The sequence below is a fragment of the Mustela lutreola genome, chromosome Y (assembly GCF_030435805.1).
Source record: "Mustela lutreola isolate mMusLut2 chromosome Y, mMusLut2.pri, whole genome shotgun sequence".
NCBI lineage: Eukaryota > Metazoa > Chordata > Mammalia > Carnivora > Mustelidae > Mustela > Mustela lutreola.
The window spans coordinates 1,832,097-1,845,889 of record NC_081309.1 but is presented as its reverse complement, the minus strand read 5'-3'; positions in this window follow the sequence as shown (position 1 = coordinate 1,845,889).

Genomic DNA, 13,793 nt, shown 5'->3' with positions numbered 1-13,793 from the left:
GCAGAAAAGCTCTCAGTTTTTCTCCTTTGAGAATGATATTTGTGGTGGGGTTTTCATAGATGGTTTTGATACTATTGAGCTATATGCACCCTATCTCTACCATTTGAAGAGTTTTGATCAAGAAGGGATGCTGTACATGGTCAAATGCTTTTTCAGCACCTATTGAGAGTATCATATGGCTCTTGTGTCTTTTATTAATGTATTGTATCATATTGATTGATTTGCAGATGTTGAACTAACTTGCAGCCCTGTTATAAATCCCACTTGGTTGTGGTGAATAATCCTTTTATTGCACTGTTGGATCCTATTTGCTAGTATTTTGGTGAGAATTTTCTCCTCTGTGTTCATCAAGGATATTGGTCTATAGTTTTCTTTTTTTGATGGGATCCTTATCTGGTTTTGGGATGAAGGTGATGCTGGCCTCATAAAATGAGTTTGGAAGTTTTCCATCCATTTCTATTTTTTGGAACAGTTTCAGGAGAATAGGAATTAATTCTTCTTTAAATATTTTGTAAAAATTTCCCTGGGAAGCTGTCTGGCCCGCGGCTCTTGTTTGTTTGGAGATTTTTGAAGATTGTTTCAATCTCCTTATTGGTTCTGGGTCTGTTCAGGTTTTCTATTTCTTCTTGGTTCAGTAGTGGTAGTTTATATGTCTCTAGGAATATAGCCATTTCTTCCGGATTGTCAAATTTGTTGGCGTAGAGTTGCTTATAATACGTTCTTATGCTTGTTTGTATTACTTTGGTGTTGATGTGATCTCTCCTCTTTCATTCATGATTTTATTTATTTGGGTCCTTTCTCTTTTCTTTTTGATTAATCTGGCAAGATGTTTATAAATCTTATTAATTCTTTCCAAGAACCAGTTTCTAGTTTCCTTGATTTGTTCTTTTTATTGTTGTTGTTGTTGCATATTTCATTTAGGGCTCTAAATATATCATGGAAGTTATCTCTGGCCTCCCAGGTCTCTGTGGATAAGTTTGCTGCCAATATAATATTTTTATCATTGTATGTTACAAACTTCTTGTCCCAGGCTGCTTTCAGGATTTTTTCTCTTTGTCGCTAAGTTTTACTATTAGATGACAGGGTGTGGAGCTAATCTTATGGATTTTCAGGGGTGTTCTCTGCACCTCCTGGATTTTGATGCTTTTTGCCTTTGCCATTTTAGGGAAATTTTCTACAATAATTCTCTCCAATATACCTTCCGCTCCCCTCTCTCTTCTTCTGGAATCCCAATTATTCTAATGTTGTTTCATCTTATGATATCAGTTATCTCTACAGTTTTCCCATCATGGTCCAGTAACTGTCTCTCTTTTGCTCAGCTTCTTTATTCTCTTCTATTTGGTCCCCTATATCACTAATTCTTTCTTCTGCCTCATTTATCCTAGCAGTAAGAACCTCCATTTTTTATTGCACCTCATTAATAGCTTTTATTATTTCAACTTGATTAGATTTTCATTCTTTTATTTCTTCAGAAAGGGCTTTTATTTCTCTGGAGAGGATTTTTCTAATATCTTCCATGCCTTTTTTGAGCCCGGCTAGAACCTTGAGAATCCTCATTCTCATCTGATATATTACCAGTGACTGTATTGATTAGGTTCCTAGCCTTTGGTACTGCCTTGTGTGTGTGTGTGTGTGTGTGTGTGTGTGTGTGTGTGTTGATATTTTCTGCCTTGTCATTTTGTCCAGGTAAGACTATATAAAGGAGGAAATAAAATACTAAAAGGGTGGCAAAGACCCCATAAACATGTGCTTTAACCAAATCAGAAGAGACCTCAAATCATGGGAGGGGAGAAAGGGGGTAAAAAGTAGTTCAGAACAAAAATAAATAGAAAGCAAATAAGGAGGGGGAGACAAGATGGTGGGGAAGTAGGAGGATGTGCCATTTCAACCTGTACCCTAAAGTGAGCTGATTACTTACCAAAGAACACCAATCACCCATGAAATTAGCCTGATATCAGAATTATACACATCTGGATCTCTACAGGGACAGAAAACACCACTAGGCAGAGCCTGAGACCTGCGCGCTCCCCAAACCCTTTCCTGAGAGAGGTGCTGGAAGGCTCAGCCTGGTGCTCTTGGACCCATGCCCTGCTCTCCGAGCCTGAGACAGCCACGCAAATCACAGCCTCCCCTGAGAGAGGTGCGCAAAGGCCCACGCACCTTGTTCTTAGACCATTGTTTCAGAGCGGGGGATGCACACCCCAAACTCTCTCTTGAGAAAGGTGTGCGAAGGCACAGCCTAGTGCTTTCATACCTGCACCCTGATCTCAGAGCCTGAGATGTGCATGCTACCCACAGCCTCTCTGATAGAGGTGCTTACAAGCCGGGCACTCTTAGACCCAGAAAGACCAGGCACTCCCAGTCCAGGCCAGTGGGTAAATCTCAGTGTGTGATCGCTGCTTGGAACCTCCTTGCGGTCTGGAGCTGCCCAGACAGATGCCACTGTTGTGGTTTTGGGTACAAGCAGAAGATCCTGAGTCCCCAGGGACCACGACTTGGAACCAGCTCAGCCAGGAGCCAAAGGGGAATTTATATGGGCTCTGCAACGCCCACAGAAGAGCAGATTATGGCTTCTGTCTGAGATAAAGTCAGGGTGCATTTTGCTTTCCTCTAAACCTACAAAAACCATCAAAAGCGGTCAAGGCAAGAGAGAGAGAAAAAAAAAGTGAAAAAACATAAAAACCGCGAGAGAACAAAAGCCTAAAACAAAACAAAACAAAACAAAACGGTTTCCACAGAGCCCACTCCCTTGAGGGGGGCAAAAGGACTTAACTCAGGGAACATCATTGACTGAAAAACCACATGGCTGGCCCCTCCCCGAGAAAACCAACCAGGAAAGAAAAAAAACAAAAACAAAACAAAACAAACAAACAAACAAAAAACAAGAAAACAACCTCCACTACTTCATAGGACAACTTTTATTTTTAATTTGTCCCCACTATTCTGGCTCATTTATTTTTATATAGATAATTTTTTAACCTATTTGCTATCACAGTGAGATGTCCAGTACATCAAATTCCAGAATAATCTTCTAACCTGAACTTCTTGATACATACACTTGTTTTTCTTTTGCATTTCTATTTTTTGAATTTCTTTTTTTATTTGTTTAGATTAGTCTAGTTTATTCCTTTTTATTTTTATCATCTAATATTCATATAGAGTTAAATTTCAAAGTAATCCCCTTTAACCAATCAATACTATCCTTATAAGTAAACAAATTTTTAATCCCCCTTTATATTAGGAAAGTTGAGTAATTTAACAAAGATATTGAGATACATCCAGGAAGAATCAAAATAACCTTCCTCGCCCACACTGAGAATTTATAACTACTCTCCTATCTTTTTCTTCAACCAGTGTTTCTGTGTTTTTGTGTTTGTCCTGATAGTATATAAATCTTACACTTGGGGTTCTTTTCAACAAAGTTCTTCCTTTATTTGCATATATGTATATATACATTTTTTCTCTTGTTACATACTTTTATCAGTCTTTATGTTTGTCTGTATTTGTTTGTATACTTCATAAATCTTACCTTGGGGCCCATTTGGGCTGAACCTTCTCTTTCATCTTCTCTTTCATTCCTGTTTCTCGCTCTCTCTCTTTTTTCTTTTTCTTTTTTCTTTTTTTCCTTTCATTTGGGTGGGGAATCCTGATTGCTCAGAAGTGTTCCAGGGTGCATGTTGACTGCACCATGGTCGTTATATCCAGCTACATCTGCTCAGTCATCTCCCACAAAAATGACTAGGAGGAAGAATGCTGAACAAAAGAAAAATACAGAGGATGGACCTTCTGCAACAGAGCTAATGGTTAGCAACATAGAACAATATGTTGGAAAGAGAATTCGGGCTAAAATTATTCAGGCAATAGCTAGGTTGAAGAAAGCCATGGGTTACCAAGTGGAATAGATTAGGGTGAACTGAAAGCGTCCAGAGATCATGGTCACAATGTTTGGGCAGAGCTAAAAGCTACCAGGGCTGAGGTTCACAATGCTCTCAATGAGTTCAAATCTAATCTAAATTCTCTCCAAGCTAGGGTAACTGAGACAGAAGATGGAATTAGTCATCTGGATGACAAACTGAGAGAAAGGATCAGGAGGAAGCCTGGAACAATGAGCAGCCACAAAAAAAGAAACAGGGAAATAAATGATACCATGAAACATTCCAAAATCAGAATTATTGGAATCCCTGAAGGGGAGGAGAAGGAAAGAATTCTAGAAGATATAGTAGAACAAGTTCTTCATGAAAATTTTCCCAATCTCGCAATTAGAACCAGCGTTTATGTACTAGATGCTGAATGGCCTCCACCCAAGATTATAGATTCCAGAAAAATATGAAGGCACATCCTAGCCAAATTGAGGAATCATAATTGTAGATATAATCTTGTGAAAAATGCTAGGACAAAGAGGCTTCTTAGGTAGAGTGGAAAGCTCATCAAAATAACATAAGACATGTCCACAGAGACCTGTCAAGCCAGAAAAGGCTGGCAAGATGTATTCAGGGCACTAAATGAGAAGAACATGCAGCCAAGAATACTTTATCCAGCAAGACTGACATTCAAAACGGATGGAGAGATAAAGAGTTTCCAAGGCTTAAGAAACTATGCAACCACCAAGCCGACACTGCAGGAAATAGTAAGGCAGGTTCGATGAAAGAGGAAAAATCCTAAGAATAGCATTGAACAAAAATATATAGAGACAATCTAAAGAAAGAATTCAAAGGTAACACGATGTCAATAAAAACGTATCTACCAATAATCACTCTCAATGTGAATGGCCTAAATGCACCCATAAAATGACACAGGATTACAGACTGGATAAAATGACAGGACCCATATATATGTTGTTTACAAGAGACCCATTTTGAACCACCCAGACTGAAAGTGAAAGGATGGAGAAGCATCTTTCATGCCAATCGGTCACAAAAGAAGGCCAGGGTACTGATTCTCATATAAATTAGATTTTAAACTAAAGACTGTAGTCAGAGATATAGAAGGACACTATGTCATTCTTTTTTTAATTAATTAATTTATTTTCAGAAAAACAATATTCCTTATTTTTTCACCACTCCCAGTGCTCCATGCAATTCGTGCCCTCTACCTGGTACCCCAACCTGGTACCCCAACCTCCACCCCCCAACCACTTCAAACTCCTCAGATTGTTTTTCAGAGTCCATAGTCTCTCATGATTCACCTCCCCTTACAATTTACCCCAACTAACTTCTCCTCTCTAACACCCCTTGTCCTCCATGCTATTTGTTATGCTCCACAAATAAGTGAAACCATATGATAATTGACTCTCTCTGCTTGACTTCTTTCACTCAGCATAATCTCATCCAGTCCCGTCCATGTTGCTACAAAAGTTGAGTATTCGTCCTTTCTGATGGAGGCATAATACTCCATAGTGTATAAGGACCACATCTTCCTTATCCATTCCTCCTTTGAAGGGCATCTTGGTTCTTTCCATAGTTTGGCAACCATGGCATTTGCTGCTATAAACATTGGGGTACAGATCGCCCTTCTTTTCACCACGTCTGTTTCTTTGGGGTAAATACCCAGGAGTGCAATGGCAGAGTTATAGGGAACTTGTATTTTTAATTTCTTGAGGAATCTTTACACTGTTCTCCAAAGACGCTGCATCAACTTGCATTCCCACCAACAGTGGAAGAGGGTTGCCCTTTCTCCACATCATCTCCAACACATGTTGTTTCCTGTTTTGTTAATTTTGCCATTCTAACTGGTGTAAGGTGATATCTCAATGTGGTTTTAATTTTAATCTCCCTGAGTGCTAGTGATGATGAACATTTTTTCATGTGTCTGATAGCCATTTGTATGTCTTCATTGGAGAAGTGTCTGTTCATATCTTCTGCCCATTTTTTGATATGGTTGCTTGTTTCATGTGTGTTGAGTTTGAGGGGTTCATTATAGACCCTGGATATCAACCTTTTGTCTGTACTGTCATTTGCAAATATCTTCTCCCATTCTGTGGGTTGTCTCTTTGTTTTTATGACTCTTTCCTTTGCTGTGCAGAAGCTTTTGATTTTGATGAATTCCCAAACGTTTATTTTTGCTTTTTTCCCTATGCCTTTGGAGACATATCTTGAAAGAAGTTGCTGTGGCTGATATCAAAGAGATTACTGCCTATATTTTCCTCTAGGATCCTGATGGATTCCTGTCTCATGTTGAGGTCTTATATCCATTTTGAGTTGATCTTTGTGTACAGTGTAAGAGAATGGTCGAGTTTCATTTTCTACATATAGCTGTCCAGTTTTCCCAGGACTATAATGATGATAGATACCATGCACTCTAGGTATTATGGAACACTCATGAAAGGAATTGAAGAAGACACAAAAAGATGGAAGACCATTCCATGCTCTTGAATCGGAAGATTTTGAGTTGATCTTTGTGTACGGTGTAAGAGAATGGTCGAGTATCATTCTTCTACATATAGCTGTCCAGTTTTCCCAGGACCATTTATTGAAGAGACTGTCTTTTTTCCACTGTATATTTATTCCTGTTTTGTCGAAGATTAATTGACCATAGAGTTGAAGGTCCATATCTGGGCTCTCTACTCTGTTCCACTGGTCTATGTGTCTGTTTTTATGCCAGTACCATGCTGTCTTGGTGATCACAGCTTTGTAATAAAGCTTGAAATCAGGTAACATGATGCCCCCAGTTTTATTTTTGTTTTTCAACATTTCCTTAGCGATTCGGGGTCTCTTCTGAATCCATACAAATTTTTGGATTATTTGCTTCAGCTCTTTGAAAAATACCGGTGGAATTTTGATCGGAATAGCATTAAAAGTATAGATTGCTCTAGGCAGTATAGACATTTTAACAATATTCATTCTTCCGATTCAAGAGCATGGAATGGTCTTCCATCTTTCTGTGTCTTCTTCAATTCCTTTCATGATTGTTCTGTATATTTCCTCGAGTACAAATCCTTTACCTCTTTGCTTATGTTTATTCCCAGGTATCTTATGGTTCTTGGTGCTATACTAAGTGGAATCGGTTTTCTAATTTCCCTTTCTGTATTTTCATTATTAGTGTAGAAAAAAGGCACTGATTTCTGCACATTGACTTTGTATCCTGCCACGTTGCTGAAGTGCTGTATGAGTTCTAATAGTATTTGGGTGGAGTATTTTGGGTTTCCCATATAAAGAATCATGTCATCTGCGAAGAGAAAGAGTTTGACTTCTTCATTGTCAATTTGGATACCTTTTATTTCTCTTTGTTGTCTGATTGCTGTCGCTAGGATTTCTAATACCATGTTGAACAAGAGTGGTAAAAGTGTGCATCCTTGTCGTGTTCCTGATCTCAATGGGAAGGCTGCAAGGTTTTTCCCATTAAGGATGATATTTGCTGTGGGTCTTTCATAGATAGATTTGATGAGGCTCAGGAATGTTCCCTCTATCCCTATACTTTGAAGTGTTTTAATCAGGAACGGATGCTGGATTTTGTCAAATGCTTTTTTTGCATCATTTGAGAGGACCATGTGGTTCTTCTTTATTCTCATGTTAATTTGTTGTATCACATTGATTGACTTGCGAATGTTGAACCATCATTGTAGCCCAGGGATGAATCCCACCTGGTCATGGTGGATAATATTTTTAATGTGCTTTTGGATCATTTTTGCTAGGATCTTGTTGAGAATCTTAGCATCCATATTCATCAGTGATATTGGTTTGAAATTCTTTTTGTAGGGTCTTTGGCTGGATTGGGGATCAGGGTAATGTTAGTTTCATAGAAAGAGTCTGGAAGTTTTCCGTCTGCTTCAATTTTTGAAACAGCTTCAGGAGAATAGGTGTTATTTATTCTTTGAAAGTTTGGTACAATTCCTCAGGGAATCCATAAGGTTTTGGGCTCTTGTTTTTTTGGGAGGTTTTTGATCACTGCTTCAATCTCGTTATTAGGTATCAGTCTGTTCAGGTTGTCGATTTCTTCATGCTTCAATTTTGGTAGTTTATAGTTTTCCAGGAATGCATCCATTTCATCTAGGTTGCTAATCTTATTGGAATATAACTGTTGATAATAACTTCTGATGATTTTTTCTACGTCCTTGGGGTTAGTTGTGATCTCTCCTTTTTCATTCAAAATTGAATGAATTTGGGCTTTCTCACTTTTCTTTTGGATTAGTGTGGCCAATGGTTTATCGATCTTATTGATTGTTTCAAAAAAACAGCTTCTAGTTTCATTGATACGTTCTACTTTATTTCTGGTTTCGACCTCATTGATCTCAGCTCTAATCTTGATGAATTCCCTTCTTATGTGTGGAGTTGGTTTGATTTGTTATTGATTCTCTAGTCCTTAAGGTGTAGAGACAGCTTGTGTATTCTGGATTTTTCAATATTTTTGAGGGGTTCTTGGATGGCTATGTATTTCACCCTTAGGACTGTCTTTGCTGTATCCCATAGGTTTTGCACCGAAGTGTCTTCATTCTCATTGGTTTCCATGAATTATTTCAGTTCTTTGATCTCCTGGTTGACCCAAGCATTCTTAAGCAAGATGGTCTTTAGCTTCCAGGTGTTTGAGTTCCATCTGAACTCTTCTTTGTGACTGAGCTCCCGTTTCAAAGCATTGTGATCTGAGAATGTGCAGGAAATAATCTCAGCCTTTTGCTATCGGTTGAGTCATGATTTGTGACACAGAATGTGGTCTATTCTGGAGAAGGTTCCATGGGCACTTGAGAAGAATGAGTATCTGTTGTTTTAGGGTGAAATGTTCTATATATATCTATGAGGTCCATCTGGTCCAATGTATCATTCAATGCTCTTGATTCTTTATTGATTTTCTGCTTCGATGATCTGTCTGCTTCTGAGAGAGGTGTGTTATGATATCCTATGATTAGTGTATTCATATCAATATGACTCTTTATCTTGATTAACAGTTTTCTTAAGTAATTCGCTGCTCCCTTATTGGGAGCATAGATATTTACAATTGTTAGATCATCTTGGTGGATAGTCCCTTTAAGGATTATGTAGTGTCCTTCTGTATCTCTGACTACAGTGTTTAGTTCAAAATCTAATTTATCTGATATTTGAATCCCTACAACCAGCCATCTTTTGAAGCCCATTGGTGTGAAAAATGCTTCTCCATCCCTTCACTTTCAGTCTGGGTGTATCTTTAGGTTCAGAATGGGTCTCTTGTAGACAACATATGGATGGGTCCTGTCGTTTTATCCAATCTACAACCCTGTGCCATTTTATGGGTACATTTAGGCCATTCACATTGAGAGTGATTATTGATAGATACGTTTTTATTGACATCGTGTTACCTTTGAAGTCTTTCTTTCTGTAGATTGTCTCTATATTTCTGTTCAATGCTATTCTTAGTATTTTCCTCTTTTATAGAACCCCCCTTAATAGTACCTGCAGTGTCGTCTTGCTGGTTGCATAGTCTTTTAAGCCTTGCCAATCTTGGAAACTCTTTTTCTGTATATCCATTTTGAATGTCAGTCTTGCTGGATAAAGTATTCTTGGCTGCATGTTCTGATTTAGTGCCCTGAATATACCTTTACAGACTTTTATGGCTTGCCAGGTCTCTGTGGGCAGGTGTGATGTTATTCTGATGGGCTTCCCCCTGTAAGTAAGGAGCCTCTTTGCCCTGGGAGCTTTCAAGAGATTATACCTACAATTATAATTCCTCAATTTGACTATCAGGTGTCATGATGGCTTTTTGGAATGTATAATCTTGGGTGGAGACCGTTCATCCTCTAATTCATGAATGCTGGTTCCGTTCACAAGATTGGGAAAATTTTCATGAAGGACTTGTTCCACTATATCTTCTAGCTTTCTTTCTTTCTCCTCCCCTTCAGGGATTCCAATAATTCTGACATTGTAATGCTTCATGGCATCATTTATTTCCCTGATTCTGTTTTCGTGGCTTCTAAGCTGTTTGTTCCAGGCTTCCTCCTGATCCTTTCTCTCTATCTGTTTGTCCTCCAGATCACTAATTCTATCTTCTGACTCAGTTACCCTAGAGTGAGAGAGTTTAAATTAGATTGGAACTCTTTGAGAGGATTGTGAACCTCCTCCCTGCTAGCTTTAATCTCTGCCCTAACATTGTGAACATCCTCTCTGGTCACTTTCATTTTGGCCCTAATCAATTCCGTTTGGTAATCCATGGATTTATCCAACCTAGATATTGCCTGGATAATTGTTAGCCTGAATTCTCTTTCCGACATATTGTCTATGTTGTCTATGTTGATAGCTGTTAGCTCTGTTGCAGAAGGTCCATCCTCTGTATTTTTCTTCTGTTGGGCATTCCTCCTCTGAGTCATTTTTGTGGGAGATGACTGAACGAGTTTAGCTAGATATATCAAGTGTGGTGCATTCAAGGTGCACGCTGGAATGCTTCTGAGCAATCAGAATTCCCCACCAAACGAGAGACAAAGAAAAGAAAAAGAAAAAAAAAAGAAAATGAGAGAGAGAGATACAGGAAAGAAATGGAAGATGAAAGAGAAGGTTCAGCCCAGATGGACCCCAAGGTAAGATCTATGAAGTAGACAAACAAAAAGAGACTAAAAGTATGATTCAGTACATGAGAAGAGAAAAAAAATATATATGCAAATAAAGGAAGAATCTTGTCAAAAAGAACCTGAAGTGTAAGATTTATATGCTATCAGGACAAACACAAAAATACAGAAACACTGGTGGTAGAAGAAGATGGGAGAGTTCTTATAAATTCTCAGTGTGTGTGAGGAAGGCTGTTTTGATTCTTCCTGGATGTATCTTGATATCTTTGTTAAAGGACTTAACTTTCCTAAGATAAAGTGGATTAAAAATTGGTTTATGTATAGGGGTAGTATTGATTGGTGAAAGGGGATTACTTTGAAATTTAACTCTATATGAATATTAGAGGATAAAAATAAAAAGGAATAAACTAGACTAAACTGAACTAAAATTAAAAAAAACGAATTCAAAAAATAAAAATGCAAAAGAAAACATGTGTATGTATCAAAAAGTTTAGTTTAGAAGGGTATTATGGAATTTGATGTACTGTACAGCTTGCAGTGATGGTAAATAGGTTAAAAAAATTAACTATGTATAAAAATAAATAAATAAACCGGAATAGTGGTAATGAGTGAAAAATAAAAGTTTTTCTATGGAGTAGTTGTTATTCTCTTGTAGTCCTTTTTTTTTTTTTTTTTTTCTTTCTTGGTTTGTTTTCTGGCAGTGGTTGTCAGTCAATGATATTTCCTGAGTTAAGTCCTCACGTCCCCCTCAAGTGGGTGGGCTCTGTTTTTTTTTTTTTTTTTTTCAGGCTTTTTTTCTCTAGGGGTTTTTATGTTTGTTCACTTTTTTTTTCCTCTCACCTTGACCGCCTTTGATGATTTTTGTAGTTTTAGAGGAAAACAAACTGCTCCCTGATCTCCCTCTCAGAGAGAAGCCTCAGTCTGGGTGCAGAGCCTAAATAAGTTCCCCCTTGGCCACTGGCAGAGCAGGTTCCAAGTTGAAGACCTTAGGGGCACAGGATCTTTTGCTTGTACACAAAGTCAAGGCAGTGGCGGCTGTCTGGGAGCTCCCGACTGCCAGAAAGGTCCCAAGCAGCAATTTCACACTGAGATTTTCCTGCTGGCCTGGGCTGGGATTGCCTGGTCTTGCTGGGTCTAAGAGTGCCCGGCTTGCACGCATCTCTTTCAGGGTTGGCTATGGGTCATGCGCGCGTCTCAGGCACTGAGAACAGGGTGCAGGTCTGAGAGCACCGGGCTGGGATTTTCTGCACCTCTATCAGGAGAGACTTGGGGTACATGGCTTAGGCTTTGAAACAATGGCGCAGGTCAAAGAGTGCTGGCCGGGCCTTTGTAACTCTCTCAGGGGAACATGAGGGATGTGTGCGCATATCTCAAGCTTTGTGGTAGGGCTCGCGCGTTCTGCCGACTGTTGTGGCTTCCATCCACTCACAGGAGCCAGAACCCACGCATTATCAGGCGTGCTGGTTGCTTAGGGGCCAAGACCTGGTTTCTCCGCCCCACTCTCTCTGCCCTAGCACAGGGGAGGCTGTCCTGGGACCAAAGACTTAAGCCCCTGTCCCTAGCTGCCCCGATTCCCAAAATTTCCCCCCATGATCCTTTGCTCTTTTGGAGTGCTTTCAACCAGTCTTCAAGTTAATGCTGGTCCCCAGATGCAGGGCACTCTCGCACATATTGGGGTATTACTTTCCAACCGGTCACCTCTGGTGGCTCCCTCCCCTTTTCTTTATCTTCCGATATCAGTCTGCCTTCCCATTCAGCTTTATCTGCCCACTGGAGTCTTCTGCCCCTGTAGAGATCCAGACGTGTATAATTTTGATCTCAGGCTGATTTCATGGGTGAATGGAGTTCTTTGGTAGATAATCAGCTCACTTTGGGGTACCGGCTGAAAAGCCACCTCCTCTTACACCCCCGCCATCTTGTCCCCCTGTCCAACACCACATCATTCTTAAAGGGACTATATATCAAGATGATCTAGCAATTGTAAATATCTATGGCCCCAATATGAGAGAATCCAATTACATAAGAAAACTGTTAATCAAGATATAGAGTCATATTGATATGAATACATTAATAGTAGGTGATCTTAACACACCTCTCTCAGAAATAGACAGATCATCAAAGCAGAAAATCAATAAAGAATCAAGAGCATTGAATGACACATTGGACCAGATGGACCTTATAGATATATACAGAACATTCCACCCTAAAACAACAGAATACTCATTCTTCTCAAGTGCCCATGGAACCTTCTCCAGAATAGACCACATACTGGGTCACAAATCAGGACTCAACCGATACCAAAAGACTGAGCTTATTCCCTGCATATTCTCAGATCACAATGCTTTGAAACTGGAGCTCAATCACAAGGAAAAGTTTGGAAGGAACTCAAACACCTGGAAGCTAAAGATCACCTTGCTTAAGAATGCTTGGGTCAACCAGGAGATCAAAGAAGAACTGAAACAATTCAGAGAAACCAACGAGAATGAAGATACTTCGGTGCAAAACCTATGGGATATAGCAAAGGCAGTCCTAAGGGGGAAATACATAGCCATCCAAGCCTCCCTCAAAAAAATAGAAAAATCCAGAATACACCAGCTGTCTCTACACCTTAAAGAATTGGAGAGCCAACAGAAAATCAAACCAAATCCACACATAAGTAGGGAAATCATCAATATTAGAGCTTAAATCAATGAGGTAGAAACCAGAAATAAAGTAGAACGTATAAATAAAATTAGGATCTAGTTTTTTGAAAGAATCAGTAAGATCAATAAACCATTGGCCACACTAATCCAAAAGAAAAGTGAGAAAGCCCCAATTCATAAAATTATGAATGGAAAGGGAGAGATCACAACTAACCCCAAGGAAGTAGAAACAATCATCAGAAGTTATTATCAACAGTTATATGCCAGTAAGCTTAACAACCTAGATTAAATGGATGCATTCCTAGATAACTATAAACTCCCAAAATTTAACCAGGAAGAAATCAACAACCTGAATAGACCAATATCTAGTAATGAGATTGAAGGAGTGATCAAAACCCTCCCCCCCCACAAAAAAAAAAAAAAAAAAAGAGCCCAGGACCTGATGGATTCCCTGGGGAATTGTACCAAACTTTCAAAGAAGAAATACCACCTATTCTCCTAAAGCTGTTTCAAAAAAAAATTGAAGCAGAAGGAAAACTTCCAGACTCTTTTTATGAGGCCAGCATTACCCTGATCCCCATACCAGGCAAAGACACTACAAAAAAGGAGAATTTTAGACCAATATCACTGATTAATATGGATGCTAAGATTCTTAACAAGACCCTAGCTAAAAGAATATCCACCAC